The sequence below is a fragment of the Artemia sp. Qi Xiang Cuo genome, chromosome 1 (genome assembly GCF_049724085.1).
Source record: "Artemia sp. Qi Xiang Cuo chromosome 1, ASM4972408v1, whole genome shotgun sequence".
NCBI classification, from domain to species: Eukaryota; Metazoa; Arthropoda; class Branchiopoda; order Anostraca; family Artemiidae; genus Artemia; species Artemia sp. Qi Xiang Cuo.
The window spans coordinates 41,966,932-41,983,615 of NC_142794.1; the positions used below are offsets into that span (position 1 = coordinate 41,966,932).

The window sequence follows — 16,684 nt, forward strand, 5'->3', positions numbered from 1 at the left end:
CGTGGGGGGGGGACTAGGGGCCCTCCAATGATTTTGGACTATGAAATAGGGCACTAGCCCTTTAATTTCGAATCGAATGAGACTGTTTTGTAGTTTCTAAGACAACGCCATCTATGAAAACCTTATATGCCCACAATTCGTAACTTAAAAGCCCTGCCTTGAGGGTCGTGGGGGAGTGTCCTCCTCAAAAATATATTTTCTATGTGGAAATCAACTACGCTGAAAAAATGGCTATCTGAAAATTTTGATTGGATGTGTTTGGGGAAATGATGGGCGTAGGGGGAGGGGGGCTAGTTACACTCCAATCACTTTCGACTATTAAAAAGGGCACTAGCTCTTGAGTTTCCAATTGAATGAGCCTGTTTTGAAGTTTTTACGACAACGCCTTCTATAAAAACCTTATATGCCCCCAGGGCATAACTTAAAACCCTTGGCCTGAGGGTTGTGGGGGAGTATCATCCTAAAAATCATTTTTACTATCTTAAACTAAACTACACTTAAAAAATGGGCTTTCAAACATTTTGTTTGGGTGTTGTTGGGGGTATTGTTGGGCGTGGGGGGGGGGGGGCGAGATACCCTCCAATCACTTTTGACTATTAAAAAGAGCACTAGAACTCTCGATTTACAATAAAATGAGCCCCCTTTGAAGCTTCTACGACGACCCCTTCCATATGAAGTGCCTCTGGGAAAAAAAATAAATAAATAATAATAAAACATTGGAGCCGTATGGCCTTTACTATAGGCAACGCTACAGCGTTGCCTCTGCTTTCTAACCGTTTATTCCAATCATGCTAGGAAATCCTTTTCCCTCCCCTCTTTGTAAAATTTCCCTGGAAAAGTCCTCTTGGAAACTCTCTTCCCTACAGGAAATCCTCCTCGTTGAAAATCTCCTCACACCCCCCTCCCAAATAAAATTCTTATATTTTACAATAACAAATACTATATGTGAACAATGGGCAAACTTTGGCTACAGCCCTCTCCCCTGGGACTAAGGGGGTTATGTCATCCTCGAAGGCATTGTTATTGGACCTTTTAAATATGCTGAATCAAATGGTTACCTCAAATTTCGATAAGATATCTTGGAGAAAAAGACGAGTGGGATGGGGGCTGGTTGTCCCTAATCTTTTTGGTCACTTATAAAGAACTCTAGAACATTTGATTTGCACAGGAATGAGCCCTCTGCCCAGTGGCGGATCCAGGGGGGCGAGGGGCGCCCCCCTAGCATAGTCTAAAGTAGTGTAGTTTACTTAATTAACCCAAGTTTTCCTTAATTAAACTTGCTCCTAGCGCAACTTTATCGGATCAACCAATTTCCCCCACCTCTAAAGAAAATCCTGGATCCGCCCCTTCCTCTGTCGATTTTATAGGATCCTTGACTCGATATAATCACCCCTGGGGAAAAAATAAATAACTAAACACGCATCCTGTGATCTTCCTTTCTGGCAAAAACAAACGCTAAATTCCACAGTTTTGCAGTCAGAAGCTTGGAACCTTTACAGCAGAGTTCTCTGATGCGCTGAATCTGATTGTGTGATTCTCATTGAATGAAAATCACGGATGCGCCCTCTCTCTCTCTCTCTCTCTCTCTCTCTCTCTCTCTCTCTCTCTCTCTCTCTCTCTCTCTGTCTCTCTCTTTCTCTCTGTCTGTCTCTCTGTCTCTCTCTCTCTCTCTCTTTGTCTCTCTCTGTCTCTCTCTCTCTCTCTGTGTGTCTTTCTGTGTCTTTCTTTCTCTCTCTTTCTCTCTCTCTCTCTCTCTCTCTCTCTCTCTCTCTCTCTCTCTCTCTCTCTCTCTCTCTCTCTCTCTCTCTCTCTCTCTCTCTCTCTCTCTCTCTCTCTCTCTCTCTCTCTCTCTCTCTCTCTCTCTCTCTCTCTCTCTCTCTCTCTCTCTCTCTCTCTCTCTCTCTCTCTCTCTCTCTCTCTCTCTCTCTCTCTCTCTCTCTCTCTCTCTCTCTCTCTCTCTCTCTCTCTCTCTCTCTCTCTCTCTCTCTCTCTCTCTCTCTCTCTCTCTCTCTCTCTCTCTCTCTCTCTCTCTCTCTCTCTCTCTCTCTCTCTATCTTCTGATCGGGTACAATATATATATATATATATATATATATATATATATATATATATATATATATATATATATATATATATATATATATATATATATATATATATATATATATATATATATATATATATATATATATATATATATATATATATATATATATATATATATATATATATATATATATATATATATACCTCGAGTATATTATAAAACACGAACAGAAATTAAAAATTAAATAAAAAAATATTTCCTGAAATGAAAGTTAAGGGGGACGCTAAAACTAAAAAATGAACTGATATTGGTCGGAATATCAGGGGGAGGGTCCCTTCCTTAATCCTCCACCCATTACGCCAAAACTTGATTTTTTGTTCCAATTCATTATGAACAACTGCTCTAACACAAGGGCCGTTTAATTGGAATAAGAAGCATTTTTGAAGAGCTGTAAAACTTAAGCACAAAGAGTTAAGGATTGAGGAGGGGGCAGCCCGCTTAATATTTGGAATAATTTCTGTTTATTTTCGTTTGTAATGTCTCTTTTTACTTTCATTTGATAAAACTGTTTTTTTAATCTCATACATGGTGCTAATCATTCTAGTGTACAAGAATTCAGGGTAACCTTCTCTAAAGTGTTACTATCAGCTGAACCAAATGCCTTTGGATCATTTCTAAAATTCAGGAGTAGACAGTGTTTATTGCTCAGGCTCTTCTTTAATATTATCGAAGTAATTTTGGTCAATACAACCACTTACCCTTTCTAAAACCGCACCATTCTTCTATGAAAACTTAGTCCTTAGCATCTCTTAATCCTTTAGTCTGATCGATATCATTACGCCAAGTAATTGCTTTCTAGAGAAATTCAGCTAATGCCTATGTAATTACTGCGCTATTACTTGTCACCTGTCTTATAAAGGGGATTAATTAAAGCCATATAAAATTTCAGAAATTTACGTTAAAATTTTAGGACCAAAAGAATTTCAATTAAGACAGAAAAAGTAAATATTTGGCTTTATCCAGATAAGGTGACGTCACTTTTTCAAAAATACAAAACAAAGCCTTTTCTTTAAAAAAAGTATATTAACGTACATATATTTAATATACATAATAGTTACAGCAAAAAGTAATATCAAAAATGTTTTCCATAAAATTTGGATTAAGCTAGGTGCATATTCAGGGGTGAGTAGTATCCTTTTACTACTTTCAAGCGCACAGATAGCAGATTAACACAAGGAAATTAACATATGGTTCCTGGTTATGTTTGTTGGTTATTGGTTATGTTTGTTTGTTATGTTTGTTGGTTATTGGTTATATTTGTTGGTTTTAGATATGGCTGTTGGTTTTGGTTGTTGGTTATGTTTGTTGGTTATTGGTTATGTTTGTTGGTTATGGATATAGTTGTTGGTTATGTTTGTTAGTTTTGTTTGTTGGTTATGTTTGTTTGTTTTGGATATGATTGTTGGTTTTGTTTGTTGATTATGTTTGTTAATTGTGGTAATCTTTGTTGGTTGTTTGTTATGTTTCTTGGTTATGTTTGTGAGTTATTGGCTATGTTTCTCGGTGTGTTTGTTGATTTTGGACATGACTGTTGCTTTTGGTTGTTGATTATGTTTGTTGGTTGTTGGTTATGTCTGTTGGTTATGTTTGTTGGGTATTGGTTATGTTTGTTGGTTATGATTGTTGGTTTTAGATACGGTTATGTCATTTATATTTGTTAGTTTTGGTTGTTGGTTATGATTAGTGGTTTTGGATATGGTTGTTGGTTTTGGATGCGATATTTGGTTTTGGATATGGTTGTTGCTTTGGTTATGATTGTTGGTTTTGGATGTGACTGTTGGTTTCGATATGTTTGATAAATAGAGTTGCTAGCCAGTGCCACCCCTATTTTCTATTTCCCAATGTTGTTTTTCCCATGTAGGTGTCTAGACGACCATATTGTAAGAAATCATGTCTAAACATGTTCCCAGGTGACGGTCACGGGTTCTATTGAAGGAAAAACAGTGCAAGAATCCCATGACACACCCCTCTGGACTCCAATGACGTCATAACACACCCCGTTTCAAACGGTCAGTTGTAATATGCTTGACGCAATTTTATGTAACCTTACGACAGGAACCCATGGAGGAATCCCCGCCTGTAACTTAACGACAGCACACACCGTATCTGATCTTAAGTAATGATTGCGCAACCACCATTGTCACGTAATACATCTTTTTAGCATTTTATTTTTTGACCGAAACGTTCAAAGAATTTTTTCTTTCTTTTAACTTAATGGCGGAACACACTTTATGTAAGGTTAGCGCATCTTACGCAATGACGGTATATCCATCACTGTCGCTTAATACGTTTTTTGACATTTAATTTTTCGTCCGAAACGCTCAACCCATTTTTTCTTTGTCCTCGCTAGGACACGAAAGGTCATTCCCATCCAATGGCAAAGCGCTCCAAGCAAAAGCGCCAAACTGTCATTCCCAGAAGTTTGTTATAATCATTATATTCTAAAATTAACCTATTGCGTGTGAGAGAAATTTCCATGTTTCGCTTTCTAGAATGAGATGTTTCGTGCACCTGTATAATTGGCAAGGATAATTAGCACGCAGTCGGAGAAACATTTGTTTTCAGAGACAATTGCATTGAAGGTATTTATAACGATAAAGGGAAAATGCATGCTTAAATTATGTAAACACCATGATTGTCCTAGCCAACATATCTAAAGTATTAAGGTAACTGTAAATAAAAGTTTTATTAACTCAAAAAATTTTACAAACAATACTAAAAGCACAGAAAGAAGACTTAAAAACAAAACAAACAAAAAATAAAACGTGAAAAACATGACAATTGAAAAAACGCATTAAATTTAAAAAGTAGTAATAATAGGAAATTAACATAGAATTTCAAATGCATCCGTATCCCTCTTCCCATAGGATTTTAAAGGCATATCCTAGTCCGAAGGGTTCTCTAGCCAGTTGATGCAGCGCTGCAGGGGAGTTCGGTCAGTTTATACTCATTCCGGGAGGGGCTCTGAACTTCGGCCAGGCGATAAAATGGTCTTGATCTTACTAGGTCTTGCTAGGAGGTTAGAAATGGTCTTGCTCGGCATATTTAAAAAGTAGCAATAATAGGAAATTAACATGGGATATCAAACGCATCCCTAGGAAATTAATATAGGATTTCAAACGCATCCCTTTCCCTCTTCCCATAGGATTTTAAATACATGCCCTAGTCTGAAGGGTTCTCCAACCAGTGGCTGGCGCGCTGCAGTGGAGTTCGGTCAGTGTCTCCTCGTTCCGGAGAGGGGATGTGGAATTCGGTTATGTGATAAAGGAGGTTAAAAATGGTCTTAATCGGGATATCTAAAAAGCAGCAATAGTAGGGAGTTAACATAGGATTTCAAACGCGTCCCTAATAAATTAACATAGGATTTCAAACACATCCCTATCCCTCTTCCAATAGGATTTTAAAGACATGTCCTGGTCCGAAGGATTCTCCAGCCAGTAGCTGGCGGGCTGCAGTAGAGTTCGGTCAGTGTCTACTCGTTCGGGGAGGGGATCCGGGCTTCAGCTAGGCGACAAAGGACGCTAAAAATGGCATTGCTTAAGACATTTAAAAAGTAACAATAATTGGGAATTAGCATGGGATTTTAGACGCATCACTAGGAAATTAACATAGGAATTCAAACGCATCCCTATCCCTCTTCCCGTATGATTTTAAAGACATACCCTAGTCCGAAGGGTTCTCCAACAAGTGGCTGGAACGCTTCAGGGGAGTCCAGTCAGTGTCTACTCGTTCCGGGGAAGAGATTCGGACTTCGGCTAGGTGATAATGGAGGTTAAAAATGGTATTCCTTGGGATATTTAAAAAGTAGCAATAATGGGGAATTAACATGGGATTTCAAACGCATCCCTAGGAAATTAACATAGGATTTCAAATGCATCCGTATCCCTCTTCCCATAGGAGTTTAAATACATGCCCTCTGACGTCACGGCATCCCTGACAAGATTCCTACGGGAACCCTGTTTTCAGCTGGCAAGATTCCCACCCCTAGCAGGATTTCCCGGGATTCCAGGTGTTCTATTATTTCTTCAGTATTGGAAAGATTCCTATCCATTTTGGCACTTTGTTTTTCTGGAAGATACCCAGCATTTCCGTGACCAGGTCTAATATGGATGACGCCATCGTATGTCACAAGCAAGACTCCAGGAGCCCATGGGAAATCCCCGATTGTAACCGAGCACGACACACACGTGGGAGCAGCGTAATAACGGTACTCATCTTATGCAATGACACCTAATGGGAGAGGTTGGAAGATAAGTGGGTCATCTTGCGAGAAGAGTAGGTACCCTAACCGTTAAAAAGTACACTTATGGACCAAAGCGGAATGGCGCTGCCACACTGTTTTCACACACATCTGAGGGCAATTTTGACTATGGATAAGCTAGCGCTCGAAGATTTTTTAAACAATTATTTACCATATTTTAGGAGTTTGACTCAGCATATTGGAAGCGCCAGGAATTAGAGTTAAAATTGATTATAAATTACAAATCTAGTTAAAAGAACCTTTAAAACAAGACTTTGAAGTTGGAGTTTTACGGCTGCCCCCCCCCCTCTCGTCCCTCCTAGCAATCGTTTCCGGATGATGGACTGATATAAGAGCTAATTTAGAGCTAAATTTCTTTAGTGCATGTTACATTGTTTTTTATCCACCCCCCATTCTCAGCACGGAAAAAATTCTTAACACCTCCACATTTGGTAGGAGTCCTAGCATGCAATTCCAGAGGAGGGCGGTGTTATGAGAGGTACATTTTTACCCACTATTGATGTATTTCCGAGAGCCTTTAACGAAATACAGTGTTTTTTAGACGGGACTTGGCGAATGAAGAAACAAACATGAAAAGGCTTATAAAAGGATAAAATATGAACAAAACCATGCGTAAATGAAAGAAAGACGGGGGGGGGTCATAGCAAGCAATTCAGTCAGGACCCAATCACCCAATTTAATCAATGCTATAGCAAGTAATTCCAACGGAGGGCCCTAACCTAACTTTCGGAGAACCTTAGCGAGTTATTCCAACGGGACCCCTAGAAAACAATTTCACAGACAAGACGTTTCAAATTATTTCAAAGGACTAAAAGAAATATGACTTAATTCCATAATTTATCAATTTATTTTTCTATATATTATTTTCTCACAGTTTCAAGCCAAAGACAAATTTTAGAAACGAACGCGCCTCATACGGCATTGCCACCTCTGAAACTTGAGGCACAAAATGGATATAGATTCTCGAATAGATTAAATATCTCAGCAATATCACGCAATAGCTTTTCGAGCTTTCTTTTTAGCTAGAATTGTTGTTCCGTACCACAAATCGCCTTAAAACACCGCTTTACTGAGGGCAAGACTTTTTGGCTAGAAAGAATTTTATATGCTACCCCTTATTTTATAGGACTACCTGCACCTTTAGAATCAAACACGCCTCATGCGGCATTGCAACCTCTGAAACTCGAGGCTAAACTTTTTTAGCTAGAATTGTTTTTTGTCCCACAAATCGCCTGAAAACACCCCTTCACTGAAGGACATACTTTTTTGCTAAAAGTAAATGTTTATGTTAACCATCGTTTTATAGGACTACTTACACCTGTAGAAACGAATGGTCCTGTTTTCTATGGTTTGATCTAGATCTCTAGGATCTGGCCTGGTTTCTACAGTTTGCTCTTGAATTCTTTATGAATTTCTCAGGCTTTCTTTGTTTTTGTAATGATTTTTAGAGGTTGGCCATGATCTCTACACTTTGCCATTGATTTCTGCGGTGGTCTTGATTTCTAGGCTTGCCCTGCGTTTCAAAAGTTTGCTCTGGATTCTTGTAAATTTTTCAGATTTTCTTTGTTTTGGTAATGACTGTTTAAAGGATGTCCATGATTTCTACACTTGGATCATTATTTCGATGGTATGATCTTGATTTCCATGGTTTGGTCCAGAGTTCTAGGATTGACTCCGTCTTGTAGATAATCACCTTATGATTTTTTTTGGAATACACTGCCTTTCTTGGCCTTAATATTTTACAGCGATAAGGCATAATCGGAGGTAAGAGAAGACTAAAACCTATATTTTATACATGAGTCGCCTTTCTCTCTTCATGCTTTTTAAGAACATCAGGGATTATGATTTTCTTTTTCCTGGATCACAGGCCTTTCTTGGGTTTAATATTTCTGGAAAATAAGCCATAATCTCGTCTTGTAGAGGTCTAAGGAAGACTAAATCCAACATTCTTTAAACGAGCTGTTTTCTGCTAGAACTGGCAAGTTTTTCTTAACACTAACAAATATTCTCTCCGAAGTAACAACTTTTTTCCTTAATACTAACAAACATTGACTTAATACTATAAAATGTCACTTGGAAGTAAAAGTTATTTTTTCTTAATAGTAATAAATTTTTTTTAATAGCAGCATGTTTTCAGTCAAAGATGAGAAATTTCTCTTAGAAGTAACACATTTTTTTGTTTATAATAACAAGTTTTCTGCCAGAAGTAGCAAGTTTTTTTTAATATTAACCAATTTTCTCTTCGAAGTAACAACTTTTTCCTTAATACTAACAAACTTTTACTTGACACTATCAAATTTCTCTTAGAAGTAAAAGGTTTTTCTTGATATTAAGAAATTTTTTTCTAATAAAAGCAAGTTTTCCGTCAAGCAGTACAAATTTTTCTAATAATACCAACTTATCTGTCAAAGATAAAAAAAAATTCAAAAGAGTAACAATTTTTCTTCACTGATAACAAGCTTTATGTTAGAAGTAGAAGGTTTTCCAGCAAAGATAACAAATTTTAGTTACAAGTAACGATTTTTATGCTTATGATAACAAGTTTTCTGTCAGAATTAGCAAGTTTCTTTAACACTAAAAAATTTTCTCTTCGAAGTAACAACCTTTTCCTTAATACTAGCAAACTTTTACTAAACACTATCAAATTTCTCTTTAAAATAACAGGCTTTTTCTTAGTAGTAACAAATTTTTCTAATAGCAGCAAGTTTTCCATCATAGATAAGAAATTTCTCTTAGAAGTAACATTTTTTCGTCTACGATAACAAGTTTTCTGTTAGAAGTAGCAAGTTTTTCTGAACATTAACAAATTTTCTCGTCAAAGTAACAACTTTTTTCTTTAATAATAACAAATATGTACAGTAACATTTCTTTGTCTATGATACCAAGTTTTCTGTTAGAAGTAGCAAGTTTTTCTTAACACTAATAAATTTTCTCTTCGAAGTAAAAACTTTTTCATTATACTAACAAACACATAATTAATACTATCAAATTTCTATCAAAGTGGATGTAACAGGTTTTTCCTTATTAGTAACAAATTTTTTCTAATAGCAGCAAGTTTCCCTCCAAAGATGAGAAATTTCTTTTAGAACTAACAATATTCACTAAGTTTAAGTTAGGTTCATTTATCTTAGATTAACATGAGTGTTCGTGTTAACCTAAGTTAAATGAACCTAACTTAAACGTAGAAAAATTAAAATGTTACTTCTATGAAATTTTTTATCTTTGACAGAAAACTTACTGCTATTAGAAAAAATTTGTTACTATTCAGAAAAATGTGTTAATTCCAAGACAAACTTGGTAGAATTGAGTAAAAGTTTTTTAGTATTAAGGGAAAAGTTGTTATTTCGAAGAGAAAATTTGTTAGTGTTAAGAAAAAACTTGCTACTTCTAACAGAAAACTTGTTATGATTACAAAAATTTGTTACTCTTAGGAAAAAAACCAGTTACTTCCGAGAGAAATTTGATAGTACTAAGCAAATGTTTGTTAGTATTAATGAAAAAATGTTGTTAACTCGAAGATAAAATTTGTTAGTGTTAAGAAAAAACTTGCTTGCCCTAACAGAAAACAATTGTTATCATCAACATAAAATTGTTACTTCTAAGAGAAACTTGTTATCTTTGACGGAAAACTTACGTCTATTAGGAAAAATTTGTTACTATTAAGAAAAAAGTGTTACTTACAAGAGAAATTTGGTAGAATTAAGTAAAAGTTTGTTAGTACTAAGGAAAAAGTTGTTATTTCGAAGAGAAAATTTGTTAGTGTTAAGAAAAAACTTGCTACTTCCAATAGAAAACTTGCTATCATAAACAAAAAATTATTACTTCTAAGAGAAATATCTTATCTTGACGGTAAACTTTCTGTTATTAGAAACAAATTTGTTACTATTAAGAAAAGCCTGTTACCTCCGAGAGAAATTTTATAAGAATAAGTAAAAGTTTGTTAGCATTAAGGAAAGAGTGGTTACTTCGAAGAGAAAATTTGTTAGTGTTAAGAAAATTTTGCTAGTTCTAACAGAAAACTTTTTATCATAAACAAAAAATCGTTAATTCTAAGACAAATGTTTTAGTGTTAGGAAACAAAACTGCCAGCTCCAACTGAAAAATTGTTAGCGAAACCAGAACAATGTTACATCTAAAAGAAATATGTTATATTTAACTGAAAACTGGCTGCTATTAGACATTTTTTTAATACTATTAATAAAAAACTGTTACGTCCAAGAGAAATTGTTAGAATTAAGTAAAAGATTGTTAGTATTAAGGAAAAAGTTGTTACTTTGAATAGAAAATTTGTTAGTGTTAAGAAACACACGCTATTTCTAACAGAAAATTATTTAGCGAAAACAAAAAGTAGTTACTTCTAAGAGAAATATCTTATCTTTGAAGGTAAACGTGAAGTTATTAGAAAACAATTTTAATATTAAGAAAAACCCCGTTACTTCCAATAGAAATTTGATGATGTTAAGTAAAAATTTCCTAGTATTAAGGAAATAGTTGTTACTTCGAAGAGAAAATCTGTTAGTGTTAAGAAAAACGTGCTATTTTTAACAGAAAACCTGTTATCATAAACAATAAATTTTTAGTTCTAAGAGAAAATTGTTATCTTTTACGGAAAAGATGCTGCTATTAGAAAAATGTGTTACTATTAAGAAAAAGCTGTTACTTCCAAGAGACATTTGATAGTATTAAATAAATTTTTGTTCGTATTAAGGAAAAATGTTACTTCGAAGAGAAAATTTGTTATTGTTAATAAAAACTTGCCAGTTCTAACGGAAAACAGCTCGTTTAAAGAATACAAGTTTTAGTCTTCTTTTACGTCCACAAAAAGCAATTATACCTTAATTTCAAGAAACATTAGACCCAAAAAGGCTTGTGTTCCAGAAAAAAAAAATCATCATCTTTGACGTTCTTACATAGAATTAAGAGAGAAAGGCGACTCAGGTATAGAATATAAGTTTTAATCTTCTTTTACCTCCGATTATGCCTTATGACTCTGAAATATTAAAGCCAAGAAAGGCAGTTTGTTCCAAGAAAATCATAAGATGTTTATCTACAAGACAAAGTCAATCCTAGAACTCCGGGCCAAACCAAAGAAACCAAGCCCATACCATTGAAATCATGATCAAAGTATAGAAATCATAAACAACCTCTAAACAATCCTTACCAAAACAAAGAAACCCAGAGAAATTCCTTAAAATCAAGAGCAAGCTATAGAAATCAGGTGCAACCCTAGAAATCAAGACCACTGTAAAAATCCATTGCAAAGTGTTGAAATCAAAGGTCAATCTAAAAAAAAAATTACCAAAACAAAGAAAGCCTGACAAATTCATAAGAAAATCAAGACCCAACTGTAAAAATAAGGCCCGATCCTAGAAGTCTGGGTCAAAACATAGAAAAAAGGACTCTAAAGGTATAGTTAGTCCTAAAAAAGGGGGGGGGTCAACATATGCATTTACTTTTAGCCAGAAGTCTATCCCTCTGTAAAGGGGGGTTTTCAGGCGATTTGTGGTACGAAACAACAATTTTAGCGAAAAACGTTGTGCCTCGAGTTCAGAAGTGCCAATGCCGTATGAGCCTTGTTCGTTTCTAAGGGTGCAGGTAGTTCTATAAAATAAGGGCTAATAAATACAATTATTTCCAGCGAAAAAGTCTGTCCCTCAGTAAAGCGATGTTTTCAGCCGATTTAAGGTACGAAACAACAATTCTAGCTAGAAAAAAAAGCTCAATAGGCTATTGCGTGAAAATTCTGAGACAGTTAATTTATTAGAGAATCTATATCCATTTTATGCCTCGAGTTTCAGAGGTGGCAATGCCGTATGAGGCGCTTTCGTTTCTAAATTGGCTAGAAACTATGATGAAATAATATAAAGAAAAATAAATTGATAGAATATGGAATTAAGTCATATTTCTTGTAGTCCTTTGAAATTCTTTGAAACGTCTTGAAACGTCTTGTCTGTGAAATTACTTGCTAGGGGTCCCATTAGAATCTTTCGCTAGGGTCCTCCGATAGTTATGTTAGGGCCCTCCGTTGAAACTACTCGCTATGGCGTTGATTGAATTGGGTGATTAGGTCTTGATTGAATTGCTTGCTATGAGGCCCCCCTATATTTCTTTAATTTACGCATGCTTTTTTTTCATATTTTATCCTTTTATAAGCCTTTTCATGTTTTTTTTTCTTTCGTGTAGCCCTGTCTCAAAAACACTGTATTCCGTTAAAGACTCTCGGAAATTCATCAAAAGAGCGTAAAAAAATTACCTCTGATAACATCCCCCTCCTCTGGAATTGCATGCTAGGACTCCCACCAAATGTGGAGGTGTTAAAAGAGTTTTTCCGTGCTAGGAATGGGGGGGGGGGACAAGAAAAATAATACAACTTTCACTAAAGGAATTTAGCTCTAAATTAGGTCTAATATCAGTCCTTTCTCTGGAAACGATTTCTAGGAGGGGCGAGAGGGGGGGGGGGAGGGGCCGTAAAACTCCAACTTAAGAGCCTGGTTTTAAAGGTTATTTTAACTAGACTTGTAATTTATAGTCAATTTTGACTCTACTTCCTGTCGCTTCCAATATGTCTAGTCCATCTCATAAAATATGGTAAATAATTGTTTAATGAATCCCCGAGTGCTAGCATACTCTTAGTCAAAATTTCCCTCAGATATGTGTGAAAACAGTGTCGCAGTGCCATTCCACTCTTGCCTATAAGTGTACTTTTAACTCGTTGAGTACCTGCTCTTCTCGTAAAATGACCGACCTATCTTCCAACCTCTCCTATTAGGTGTCTTGCGTAAGATGAGCACCGTTATTACGGTGCACCCACGTGTGCCATTCTCGGTTACAATCGGGGGTTCCCCGTGGGCTCTTGGAGTCTTGCTTGTGATATACGATGGAATCATGCATATTAGACCTTGTCACGGAAATCCTGGGAATCTTCCAGAGAAACAATGTGCCAAAAATGGCTAGGAAACCTGCAAATATTGAAGAAATAATAGAACACCTGGAATCCTAGGAAGCCCACCAGGGGTTGGAATCTTGCAAGCTGGAAACAGGGCTTCCGTAGGAATCTTGCCAGGGATGCCGTGACGTCAAAGAGCATGTCTTTAAAATCCTTAGGGAAGAGGGATAGGGATGCATTTGAAATCCTATGTTAATTTCCTCGGGATGCGTTTGAAATCTCATGTTAATTTCTTATTATTGCCATCTTTTTAAATATTCCGAGCAAGACTATTTTTAACCTCCTTTATTGCCTAGCCGAAGTCCAGGTCCCGTCCCCGGAATGAGTAGACACTGACCGAACTCCCCTGAAGTGCGCCAGCCACTGGTTGGAGAACCCTTTGGACCAGGGCATGTCTTTAAAATCCTATGGGAAGAGGGATAGGGATGCGTTTGAAATCCTACGTTAATTTCCTCGGGATGCGTTTGAAATCTCATGTTAATTTCTTATTATTGCCACTTTTTAAATATTCCGAGCAAGACCATTTTTAACCTCCTTTATTACCTAGCCGAAGTCCAGGTTCCGTCCCCGGAACGAGTAGACACTGACCGAACTCCCCTGCAGTGCACCAGCCACTGGTTGGAGAACCCTTAGGACCAGGGCATGTCTTTCAAATCCTATGGGAAGAGGGATAGGGATGCGTTCGAAATCCTATGTTAATTTCCTAGGGATGAGTTTGAAATCCTATGTTAATTTCCTATTATTGGTACTTTTTAATTTTAATGCGTGTTTTTTTCGTTTGTCATGTTTTCATGTTTTATCTTTTGTTTGTCGTGTTTTTAAGTCTTTTTTCTGTGTTTTTAATATTGTTTGTAAGACTGTTTGAATTAATAAAAATTTATGTACAAAAACCTTAACCTCTAGATATGTTTTCTGGGGCAATCATGGTGTATACATAATTTAAGCATGCATTCCCCCTTTATCACTTTTAATACCCTGAGTGTAATTGTCTCTGAAAATAAATGTTTCCTGACTGCGTGCTAATTATCCGTACCAATTATACAGGTGAACGAAACATCTCATTCTAGAAAGTGAACCATGGGAGTTTCTTTCAAACACAATAGGTTAATTTTAGAATGAAATGAGTAGTACAAGATACTGGGAAAGACAGTTTGGCGTTGTTGCTTGGAGTGCTTTCCTGTTGGCTGAGAATGACCTTTTGAGTCCTAGCGAGGACAAAGAAAAAATGTGTTGAGCGTTTTGGCGAAAAATGAAATGCCAAAAAAGGTATTAAGCGACAGTGATGTTTGTGCCGTCATTGCGTAAGAATCGCTAACCTTACATAAAGGGTGTGCCGTCATTAAGTTAAAATAAAGAAAAAATGCTTTGAACGGTTTGGCCGAAAAATGAAATTCTAAAAAAGGTATTACGTGACAATGATGGTTGCGCAATCATTACGTAAGATCAAATACGGTGTGTGCTGTCGTAAAGTTACAGGCGGGGATTCTCCCTTGGGTTCCTATCGCAAGGTTACATAAAATTGCGTCAAGCATACTATACCTGACCGTTTGCTGCGGGATGTGTTGTAACGTAATTGGAGTCCAGAGGGGTGTGTCATGGGAGTCTTGGCAACTGTGTTCACTTTAATAGAACCGGTGAGCATCATCTGGGATGATCATCAGACATGATTCATCAGACATGATTTCTTATAAACTGGCTGTCTAGACACCTACATGGGAGTAACAACTTGGGGAAGCAGAAAACAGGGGTGGCAATGGCTAGTAACTCCTTTGTTATCAAACATATCTAAACCAACAACCACATCCAAAACCAAAAATCATGACCAACAACCATCATCAACAATCATAACCAACAATCATAACCAAACGAACAATCATATTCAAAACCAACAATCACATCCTAAACCAACAGCCATGTCCAAAACCAACAATCATAATCAACAACCAAACCAACAATCATAACCAACATAACCATATCTAAAACTAACAATCATAATCAACAAACATAACCAATAGCCAACCAACATAACCAACAAACATAACCGACAACCAACAAACATAACCAACAATCAACAAACAAAACAAACAACCAAAACCAACAACCATACCCAAAACCAACAAGCATAACCAAAAAACAACAACCAGTAACCGAAAAACATAACCAACAACCAAAACCAACAGCCATATCCAAAACCAACAAACATAACCAAGAAATATAACCAATAACCAACAAAAATAACCAACAAACATAACCAATAACCAACAAACGTAACCAACGACCATGTCCAAAACCAACAAATGTAAACAACAAACATAACCAATAACTAACAAACATAACCAACAACCAAAACCAACAGCCATATCCAAAACCAACACACATAACCAACAAACAACCAATAACGAACAAACATAACCAGCAAACATAACCATCAACCATATGTTAATTTCCTTGTGTTAATCTGCCTTCTGTGCGCTTGAAAGTAGTAAGGGGATACTACTGGGGCGTCTATAGTATGGTACTCCGGACTACTTGAAGCCTATTAAAGACCAAAACTAATTTCCAATTCATATGAGCAGTAATCCTTATTTCCATCCAATACGAATTCAAAATTATACTAAATTATAATAAATTGTATTAAAAATTTATTGCTGAAACAATTCCTGATTGTAAATTCTGACCGAATATTCAAAATTTGTCTTCAGTTGAATTGCAATCCAAACATTTTAATTTCTAAGCAGAAAAACTAAAAAAAGGATTTTTACAGATATTCCTAATATTAATCAATGATAAAAGTATGTCAATATAAAGGAACAGAAATAGCTTAAGAAATTATTTTTCAAAAAGAAGGTTTTTTTAAATAATAAATCAATATTAAAACCTAAACGAATCAGAAATAAAGTCATATTATAATTCAAATTTAGAACGAACGGAAATTACTTTGAATGAATAGATGTAACCAAAAACGATCTATAATTAAAGTGAATAACCGTGTCAAACTTAAAAGAACAGAAATTACCACACGTCTTGAACCTTCTAAAGGCCACGTTGTCATCTGGGCTTTAATAAAAATAGAAAACATTCTAAACATTTACAATTTTGTAATTTAATCTTGAAAAATTAAAAATTGCTAAGAATTCCAGAAGTTAATATCAACAAATATTAAAAAATCAATCCACTTTCATTAGTTATTTCCAGTAATTTTCATTTTCTTATATCTATTTTCTCCCATTTTCTTCCATCTTTTATCGAGTTTGTCGTATGGTGATTTTCTTCTTCTTGTTTGTCGATGTATTAAAAATAAAAATTACACTGTTCAAATGCATAATGTATAAAATAAAGCACAAATGACACCTTAGCTGGTTAGAGAAGC

At 35.8% G+C, this 16,684-nt stretch overlaps 1 protein-coding gene across 1 annotated transcript in view; it reads left to right on the forward strand.

Annotated features, from left to right (window-relative positions):
- Positions 1-16,684, forward strand: part of LOC148956330 (cell adhesion molecule Dscam2-like) — a gene marked incomplete at its 3' end in the record, with an annotated part of 359,181 nt that overhangs the window by 104,779 nt on the left and 237,718 nt on the right. The gene's annotated exons all lie outside the window — the stretch shown is intronic.